The sequence below is a fragment of the Dipodomys spectabilis genome, unplaced genomic scaffold (genome assembly GCF_019054845.1).
Source record: "Dipodomys spectabilis isolate Male_0828 unplaced genomic scaffold, ASM1905484v1 ptg000607l, whole genome shotgun sequence".
Taxonomy (NCBI): domain Eukaryota; kingdom Metazoa; phylum Chordata; class Mammalia; order Rodentia; family Heteromyidae; genus Dipodomys; species Dipodomys spectabilis.
In genome coordinates, this window is record NW_024871284.1 from 1,101,755 (window position 1) to 1,113,096 (window position 11,342).

Genomic DNA, 11,342 nt, shown 5'->3' on the forward strand with positions numbered 1-11,342 from the left:
AGACTGTCTAGTTGGATTAAAAAAAAAGACCCTTCTATCTGCTGCCTTCAGGAGCCACATCTTGCCCGTAAGAACAAACACGTTTTCAATGTTAAATGTTGGAACAAAATCTACCAAGCAAACGGCCCCCATAAACTGGCGGGAGTTGTAATCCTAATATCAGATAAAATAGACTTCAAATTAAAACTCGTGAGAAGAGATAAAGAAGGTTGCTACATACTAATTAAGGGATCTCTCTTTAAGGAGGATATTACAATTCTAAATATCTATTCGCCAAACAATGGAGCACCCAAATTTATTAAAGAAACACTACTTTCCCTCAAATCCCATATAACTCCAAGGACATTAATTGTTGGGGATTTTAACACACCACTCTCCCCACTAGATAGATCAACTCGGCAAAAACTCAATAGAGAAAATACAGATCTAAACAACTGCATAGATCAACTAGATTTAAAAGATATCTACCGAACATTTCACCCAGCAGCATCAGAATACACGTTTTTCTTAGCAGCACATGGAACATTTTCTAAAATAGACTACATTTTAGGCCACAAAACAAACTTGTCCAAATTCAGAAACATTGAAGTTATATCTTGCATTCTCTCTGACCACAAGGGAATAAAATTAGAACTCAACACCAAAAGTCACCAAAGAAAGTCTGGTATCACATGGAGGCTGAACAACACACTGCTGAATCACGAGTGGTTCATGGAAGAGATTAGAAAGGAAATTCAAATGTTCATGCTATTCAACAAAAGTGAACACAAAATTTCCAGCTCCTCTGGGACACAGAAAAGCAGTACTCAGAGGCAAGTTTATAGCTCTGACCACCTACATCAACAAATTGGAGAGATCTGAAACCAACAATCTAATGACATCTAAACCTCCTTGAAAAAGAGCAGTAAGATAAACCCCAATCCAGTAGATGGAAAGAAATAATTAAAATTAAATCAGAATTAAATGAATTGGAATCCAAAAAAGCTATAGAAAGAACCAACAAAAGAAAGAGTTGGTTCTTCGAAAAAATTAACAAAATTGACAAACCCTTAGAAAATCTTATCAGAAAAAGCAGACAACACACCCAAATTAATAAACTCAGACATGAGAATGGAAACATCACCACGGAAACAACCAAGCTTCAAAACATTATAAGGGAATACTTCTCAAAACTTTATGCTAATAAGTTTGAGAACTTGACAAAAATGGACCTTTTCCTAGCAAATATGGACATGCTAAAACTAAACCAATATGAGTTAAACCAGCTTAACAGGCCCATATCTAGCGTTGAAATAGAAACAGCAATAAGAGACCTTCCAGCTAAGAGAAGTCCAGGACCAGATGGTTTTACAGCGGAATTCTACAAGACCTTCAAAGCAGAGCTCACACCAATTATCCTCCAACTCTTCAATGAAATTGAAAGAGAAAGTTCACTACCGAACACATTCTATGAAGCCATCATATCCGTCATCCCAAAACCAGGCAGGGAATCATCAAAGAAAGAGAACTATAGAACCATTTCTTTGATGAACATTGATGCAAAACTTCTCAACAAAATATTGGCTAACCGATTTCAAAAATTCATTCAAAAAATCATACACCATGATCAAATAGGATTCATTTCAGGGATGCAAAGCTGGTTTAATATACGCAAAGCAATTAATATTATTCATCACCTCAACAGGAGCAAGAATAAGAACCACATGATTATCTCAATAGATGCAGAAAAATTATTCGACAAGATCCAACACCCCTTTATGATGAAGGTTTTGGAAAAATTAGGAAATTAGGAATCATTAGGAAAAATTAGGAACATTCCTCAATACAATAAAGGCTGTATATGACAAACCTACAGCCAGCATTATACTTAATGGTGAAAAACTAAAGCCATTTCCTATTAACTCAGGAACAAGACAAGGATGTCCACTCTCCACTTCTCTTCAATCTAGTATTAGAATGCCTAATTACAGCAATAAGACAAGATGCAGACATAAAGGGGATCCAAATAGGGAAGGAAGAAATAAAACTCTCCCTCTTTGCAGATGACATGATCTTGTATTTAAAGAATCCCATAGACCCCACTCCCAAATTACTCAAGCTGATTCAAAACTTGGATAAAGTAACAGGGTATAAAACTAACCCCCCAAAATCAATGGCCTTTCTGTATGACAACAATGAGAAAACTGTGGCTGAAATTAGGAAAGCAACTCCATTTGTAATTGCGCCACAAAAAATAAAATACCTAGGAATTAACTTAACCAAAGAAGTGAAGGACCTCTATGATGAAAACCTTAAAATCTTGAAAAAGGAAATCAATACAGAACTTAAAAAATGGCAAAACCACCCATGCTCCTGGATTGGAAGGATTAACATCATGAAAATGGAAACACTTCCCAAGGCTATCTACAATTTCAACGCGATATCTATCAAAATTCCAAACTCATTCTTCAAGGAAATAGAAGGGGCAATCCAAAAATTCATATGGAACAATAAAAGACCCCGAGTAGCAAAAACGCTACTCACCGGAAAGAACACTGCTGGAGGAATATCAATACCACATTTGAAACTCTACTATAAAGCCATAGTAATCAAAACAGCTTGGTTTTGGCATAAGAACAGACCTCAGGATCAATGGAATAGAATTGAAAACCCAGAAATGAAAATACAGACCTATAGCCATCTAATCTTCGATAAGGGAGCTAAAACGATAGAATGGAACAAAGGCAGCCTGTTCAGTAAATGGTGCTGGCACAATTGGTTAACTACTTGTAGAAAACTAAAGCTAGATCCTTATATATCACACTGCACCCGAATCAACTCCAAATGGATCAAAGATCTCGAAGTCAAAACAGACACTCTGAAAACATTACAGGATGGAATAGGAGAAAACCTAGGTCTCCTTGGCTCAGGCCGAAATTTTCTGAATAGAGATCCGGAAACACAACAAATCAAAGAAAGGTTGGACAAATGGGATTGCATGAAGTTGCAGAGCTTCTGCATGACAAAGACATAGCTAGCAAGATCAATAGAAAGCCCACGGATTGGGAGAAGATCTTTACTAGCCATACAACGGACAAGGGTCTCATATCTAAAATATACTTGGAACTCAAAAAATTAAATCCCCCAACAACAAATCCTCAAAGAAACAACTGCCCAATAAACAAGTGGGCAAAAGACTTAAAGAGAAACTTCTCTGAAGAAGAAAGAAGGATGGCCAATAGACACATGAAGAAATGTTCAACCTCCCTAGCCATAAAAGAAATGCAAATCAAAACAACATCGAGACACCACCTCACTCCAGTTAGAATGGCAAAAATCAAGAACTCTAACAACAACAGAGGCTGGAGGGGATGTGGACAGTAGGGAACCTTACTTCATTGTTGGTGGGAATGCAAACTTGTTCAACCACTTTCTAAAGCAGTATGGAGGTTCCTCAAAAGACTCCACAAAGAACTCCCCTATGACCCAGCAATCCCACTTTGGGGCATTTACCCAAATGTTTACAAACAAGACCACACTAAAGCTACCAACACAACTATGTTTATTGCAGCATTATTTACCATAGCTAAGATCTGGAACCAACCCAGATCCCCCTCAGTAGATGAATGGATCAAGAAAAACTGGTTTATATACACAATGGAAATCTATGCCTCCATCAGAAAGAATGACATTGCCCCATTTGTTAGGAAATGGAAAGACTTGCAAAAAATTATATTAAGCGAAGTAAGCCAGGCCCAAAGAAACATAGGCCCCATGGTTTCCCTTATTTGCAATATCTAGTATATGTATGAGTCTAGCGGAAAAGTTCAGATAATGTGATGTTAGGAAAATGAACCCTTAGCTATGTATTTTAATGTTTTTTCTTCTTCCATGCATGTGTTTCTAACGTATTTATAAGATTATTTCTTTGTTGCTTTGTATGTCCCTCCCCCACAGTATAACCCCTGCTTTCACTATATTTGATGTCAGTATAACTTGTGGAGGAGATGGGGAAAAACAAATCGTTTAAGGTTACAGGTGGACCTGTTGCAACAATGAGAAGTACAAGTTTTCATGTTGAAAACGAGCTTAACAATGTTGGTGCTGGGGGGGGGGGAGGTTGGGACTGGGGGGGTGAGGGGGGAGGCTGGGAAGGGATGTGAAGGGTAAACAAAGGAGGAGGCTGCAATGTTTGGTAAGAAATGTACACATTATCCTGCCCATGTAATTGTAACCCCTCTGTACAGTATGTCTACAAATAAAATAAAATAAATTAAAAAAAAATTCTATAGGCAGACCTCCAATTTTCCTCCCATCTTTCATTTTCTCTCAGTGGATCACTCAGGTTCTAACTTGGTGGTTGCTTAACTTATCTCATCTGTCTCTTCTTCTAAAATCTGTTGATCTAGTAACCATCATCTTTAACTGGGTTTCTTATAACTTGTTGAGTTTTCAATAGACAAATCACAAGAGATTTTGGAAAGTGATAGATTGTGTTAATGAATTATTCACAAGTAATGAATTGTCTGATGAAATATGGAATACCAGGATGAATTTGCATTGCAGATGAACATACTTTTACTAAAAAGTATATATAGTTTATCTGAAATGCTAATTTAAGTGGGTATTTTGTGTTTATTTCAGATATGCCTCGGCTATTATTTTTGGCTGTCCTGAGGCTAGAACTCAGGGCAATGGCTCTGAGTCTGTGCTCATGACTAGCACTCTAACACTTGAGTCAAGGATCCACTTCTTGGTTTTTCTTTATAGTTTCTTGGAGATGGGTGTGTCAAGGACTTTCTTGCCTGAACCTATTTCAAACTAAATCCTCAGATATCAGCATCCAGAGAAGCTAGGATTAAAGGTGTGAGCCACTTGCACGCTCTATTAACATTTTTATTCCAATGTATATGTTATGCTGATGGTAGTTCTCACATTGATTTCTTTAAGGTAATTAGACTATTTTTCTCTTTGGCTCTCTAAACCCACTCAAATTCCTGCCGAAACTGTAAGAGTTCCTTTTATACACAATATGGCCAACATTGTTAACTTCACTAGTAAGGATATTGTATGACCTGATTTCTATGCTGTTTAAGTTCTGTATTAATAAGGCCTAAATCACCCATATAAAATTTCAAAACTTAACATATTTATCCCATTTTTAAAGACATTTTTATTCTAAAACTACTGGTACAGAGGGGTTACAGTAACGTGAGCAAGGCCATAAGCATATTTCCTATCAAACATTATCATCTCCTCCTTTGTTTTTATCCAATGCTGCCTTCCCACCAACCTCCACAAGTCCCCCCTCTCAGCCTAATTTGTAAAGTTTGTTTTTCAGCGCAGTGTCTTGTACATCTCATTGTCACAATGTGTTAACCTTTATCCCCATTTAAGCATTTTGTTTTTTCCTTCATATCCCAAATTAGAGAAGTGTATGTACAAAATACAGGGCACTGACATCAAATACCATGAAAACAGGGGTTATATTGTGTGGGAGGAACATACAAAAAAAAAAGGTACTTTACAAATAGTTTAGGAATAATAGCAAGAAAGCAAAAAACTCACTTGTGTCCCTATATCGGGGTTCTTTTAGCTTAGCATCATTTCTATGTTCATACATAAATAGGTTTAAATCTTTTCTGCTTGTCCCAGACACATATTGTTGATTGCAAATATATAAATGAACACAATAGGATCTATGCTTCATTGGGACTGGCTTACTACACTTAATATAATTTTTCCATGATTTTTCATTTTCTAACAAATGGGGCAATGCTATCCTTTCTGATGGAGGCATAGAATTCCATTATATATATATATATATAATACATATATTATAGAAAATTATACATAATATAATATATATAACTTAATTTAATTATATATAATTCCGTTTCCATATATGATATATATATATATATATATATATATATATATATATATATATAACATATTTTCTTGATCCTGTCATCTAGATTGGATTGGTATCTTAGCTATGGTAAATAATTCTGCAATATACATAATTGTGCTGGTAGCTTAATAAGGTTAGGAGAAACCCTAGTTTTATTAGGGTCAGGCCGAAAGTTTCTCAATACAGATCAAGAAATACAACAAATCAAACAAAGGTTGGACAAATATGATAGTATGAGCAGCAGAGCTTCTGCATGGCAAAGGACATAGCAAGGAAGATCAAGAGAAAGGTCATGGATTGGGAGAAGATATTCCAAACATACATGGAACTCAAAAGATAAAATCCTCTAAGAACAAATCCTCAAAGGAACAACTGTCTGATAAGTGGGCTAAAGACATAAAAAGAAACTTCTCTGAAGAGGAAATAAGAATGCTCAATCCACACATGAAGAGATGCTCAACCTCTTTAGCCATGAAAGAGATTCAAATGAAAACAACATTGAGATTGCACCTAATATGGTGAGGGTGGCTATAATCAAGAGAGCTAATAACAAGTGTTGTTAGAGTGGATGTGGCCAGAAGAGAACACTATTGCTTTTTTGGTGGCAATATAAACTTGTTCAACCACTTGGGAGAGCTGTATGGAGGTTCCTCACCTACTCCACATAAAGCTCCACTAGGACTCAGCAATCCCACTTTTTGGCATTTACCTAAATAATCACATACTTTTCCCATTTTGTGTTTGCAACTAACACTCCAAACAACACACCTACTTTCTCTTTTTCTGTACAATAAACTTTCTTTCTAAGTCTACCAAATTTTCATACACAGTTTCGGTTCTTCTAGGTTCAAGAGTACAAGAATTGTTCTCTTTCACCTAAAACTAGAACTTTCATCTTGGAAATAAAGTTTCATTCCACTTATGGTAGCACACACCTGTAATCTCAGCATTAGATTAGTAAAGGTAAAATCATCCAAAGTTCAAGGCCAGTCTGAACTACGTGTAAAAAGGAAAAATGAATTCTTTTTTCTCTAAGTGCTTGCTTTTCCAAAGACTGCCAAGTGTGCACTTGATTCATCCCACAAGAAAACATAAAAGACTAGCAGGATTTTTACCATGACTATTGGAAAACAAACTCTAGTATTTGTAACTCCAAGCTTAAATATTCTGACATTTAATCTTTTAACAGTAACAAAAGCTAAACCATAAGCTTCTTCATCTTATTTCACAAATTTCCAACCGATAATAAGAAAAAAAATAATTCAAAATGGCATTCCTTATGGTACCTACTAGAAGGTCAAAACAGTTCAGCTCTCATGTAAATTAATTTAAAAACTCAATGATAAGCATTATCTTGATGGTGTACAAGTGACAATCCAAATAATTCTGAACAGAAGAAAACAAGCAGGATTTGAAACTTACTTCACAAGTCCACTGAAAAGAGTTAAAACCTGCCTCGAAAAATACATTCAGTTCAGGCAAAATTACCTCACATAAAACAATTAGATGCCTAATTACACCATTGTGTTAGTTGGGTGAAGATTACAAGATCATTTATTTATGCCTTTTGATATCCTTTGTTTCCTGTTCTTTGGTGTTGGTTAAAATTGAAGACTAACTTTTGTTCAAATCAGTTTGGTTAAAAACATTGACTAAATGTGCATGAAAAGTGTTTGACTGATTCATTCTAGTATGAGATAATGAATTTGACACGATAATAAAAGGCAGAAATTCAAAATTAAGGATCTATATTAATAGCTCAATTTCTCTTTCTATTATAGTTTGTTACATTTAATTTTAGGTGAAAGTCATCTTGGCCAATACTTTGAGATGTTCACTACCCTAGTAATAAAATGATGAAGAAGAGATGAAAACTACTTATTGAATATTAATAAAATAAGCCAACAAAAATTCATGAAATATGTAGAAGAAAGTGAGTCGAGGAACATTCTATAACTTTCTAACTCTTTGAAAGAGTGATGAAAACAAAATATCCAATATCATTCTCCTTGAGATCAATGCAATGTTGAGTTTTCAAAACTACTTCCTCAAGAGAATTTTAGAATAATGAATTTGACCATTTTTCTAACTTGAGTCAAAGTTAAAATACAGTTTTCTATTATAAAATTAGGATAAATGCTAAGATCTATACTTCCTACATATTTTAAATGTACTGATATGCCATAAGCAACCCTGTCCAAGACCTTACCAATTATAGATATCAATTTACAAATGAGCACAATCTTTAAGTAATATTGTGTTGCACAAAATCTTGCATTGTTCATATAAACTGGTGTATTTTCCTTTCTAAAACTACAATTTACTTTTAGACATTATTGCACATGAATAAATAATACACTAGCCCCATTTCTGCTGCTAATTGAACTGGTTTTTAGGCACATTTTATGAAGATCTACATTGTGAAAAAAATTGGAATATTGTATTTAGGATATAAGTTACATATGCGAGTTCATAAGATGAACACCAGACATGCTAGTTTTGAAAACATGTTGTTTCTGGTGATATGCATATTAGCAGTTTTATTTTTCCTATTGAATAATAATAAAAAACTGAAATATTTGCATAAAATGTTGAAAATGACAACAATTCTTGTGACTGATTCATTTGTAACAATTATTGAAATCCTGCAGCGTCTATAAGTAAACTGTACCATTTTTCTATTCATATTGCAGTATGTCTCAAGGAATCAATATAAGGAGAAACCTCTCACAAGGCATATTAAAATGGAAGAATAAGAGAATATAAAAAGATTGAGTGTTTCTGCAACTTACACACAGTGACCAACATAAACTAAGAACAGATATTTTCTGACATATTCCTACATTTTTGCATAAGTGTTAATGGAAAGAAATGAAAGCCTGTTTGTAGTGGGTAGAGAAATTATCCATGACTGTATTTTCAGACTGTATGTTAGACTTTTTCCAGGCATAATTCACCTGTTTAAGGAATGGAAAGCCAATATAATCAGTAAGAAATGGATAAATTCTTGATTTTATAAGTTCCAAATATTCCCTATTGCTAATCATCTTATGGATGTTTACCTGGGAAAATGGTGATTTCTTTGTATTCATTTTTTGACAGTTATTCAGATTGTTTCCTGTCATTCTGACTCTAGTATTGCCACAAAGGAAAATTTTCATTAAATCTTTGTTACTCAGCCTGTGTGCACCATTTGACTGAATGTTCTTCATACAAATTACAAATGTTTAAATACATCAATGTCATTGACTAGAATACAAATTCAGTGATTGTTTCCTGTTTCTTCATGAGTCAATCTATCTTATCAAGTTATATTTTCCCAACATATACAATGTGCCATAGTTATTTCTAATTGTCGCTATCAGTTGGCAACTTCTATGAAGAAAATAGTGGAATTCTACTCCATCTTTCAAACATTGTGTCTAAATTTATATCTCTTACTTGTTTGGAAAATAGTTTTAAGAAAAGTAACTTGTAGGTAGTCACCATTTGGAACACTAAGGAAGACAGAGAAAATATCACTGGATTAGAAGAAATAATGAAAATGAAGATCAGATTGCATTCTGGTCAATAACAGGGAAAATTTCATCTAGTGTTCAAATGAACTGAATTTTAGTACAGTTGAAATGAATTTCAGATCATTTCACCATAAGAAGAAGGAATTGAATATTATGTTATACATTGACTCAATTGACTGGAGCACATGTGCTGAAATTTCTGGTATCTTGGGTCTTGCCTGAGCTCACTAGAATGATGAATACACCCATACTAGAGAGTTAGAAAATCTGATCATTGCTTCTGAGAAACTTTCTGATTGGAATCATTTCCTGCTCATCTTTGGTGCATCTGATTAATTTCAGGAGATATCAAGTATGACCATACCATCCCTTCTTTTATCAGAACCTGTGTCCAAGTTATTTGGATTGCTCAGAAATTATGTCAGATTCTCCATTTAAAGACTAAACAGACTTCTAAGTCTTCTCTCCCATGTCAATCTTGTTAAAATCGTCTCAAACCATATGCATAACAATATTGAAATGATTCAGTTCCTTAGGATTCATAAAATAGTAATTCCAAACAGGCAGATTTGGGAACCCACAATAATATGTCCTTTTTATTGTAACACCAAACAGTTTTATTACCATTTTCTTGTTCATATACACTAGATATTTAATAAAGGAACTTACCAAGTTGTCATGTCCAAAACGAGCTTTACAACGTCGGAGCCGGGGGGGGGGGGACGGGGGGAGAAGGAGGCTGCAATGCTTGGTAAGAAGTGTACGCATTATCCTGCCCATGTAATTGTAACCCCTCTGTACAGTATGTTCACAAATAAAATATAAAAAAAAAGGAACTTACCACTGAACAATGCATACTTCCAATGTCGATATTTAATTACCCATACTCCCAAAGTTCCCTCAGTATAACCATGGTAGAAGATTTAGATAAAATAATTGTTTGGTATTTATGAAAAATAAGGATAGGAAATGTACCTAATACTAGAACAGTGACATATAGCTTCTACATGTCAATGTCTACTGATATATTTTACTCCTACTTTTAAAAAGTTGTATAATTAAATCGTATTATTATTAATTCCTAATTGACTTTCATGTTCTACATAAACTTGGCAACTGAGGCATTACTGAAAAATTATCTAATTATTATTTATATTCCAGGATATCGGTAAGTCATTTATACAATTTTGATTAAATGTAATATCAAGGCAAAAGCCTATATGTATATATATATATATGTAAATATATATATATATATATAAATGACACATTAATTGAAATATCTCTACATATTTCATGTTTATTTCTTATATTACATGGTAACATTAATATTTGTTTCATAAAATATACTATGTGTACATAAAAAATCCTTCTGTGAAACTTTCTCTTTCCTGCTTATTTTATTTAACACTTGCTAGTACTTGTTTTGAGAAATCTTTGCCCGTTTCACTGTTACTTTGAATCAATATGTATATAAGATGTGAATTAAGAAGATATACACAAAGATAAAGCATATCTACAAGCCAGGCAAAGCAACATATGTTTCGGAAACTGGATAACTTCTAAAAATAGTCCATATTGAAATTACCCTCTAATAAACTTGAGAGATTTATGAAAAAATAATCACTGTCATTCTCATACAAAGTCTACCATAAGTAGAAAGTTATCACCTTCGTTTTATAATGATGACCCAGAATGTTCATTAAAATTTTATATAGAACCAGCATACAAATGTAACTCAAATCAATTTGAAATAGAAAATTTGCACTTGAAATGTTTATATTTGTGTTGTGTTAGCATCATTGTTCAGTAGTCACCATTCATGAACAGAAGCATTTTCTGAAAGTTCAAATAACACAGCCTGTTTCTTTCCCTAAGAAACCGTTTTCAAATTTTTCCTAGCTATCACTATGAAAAAAAGATACTAAAGA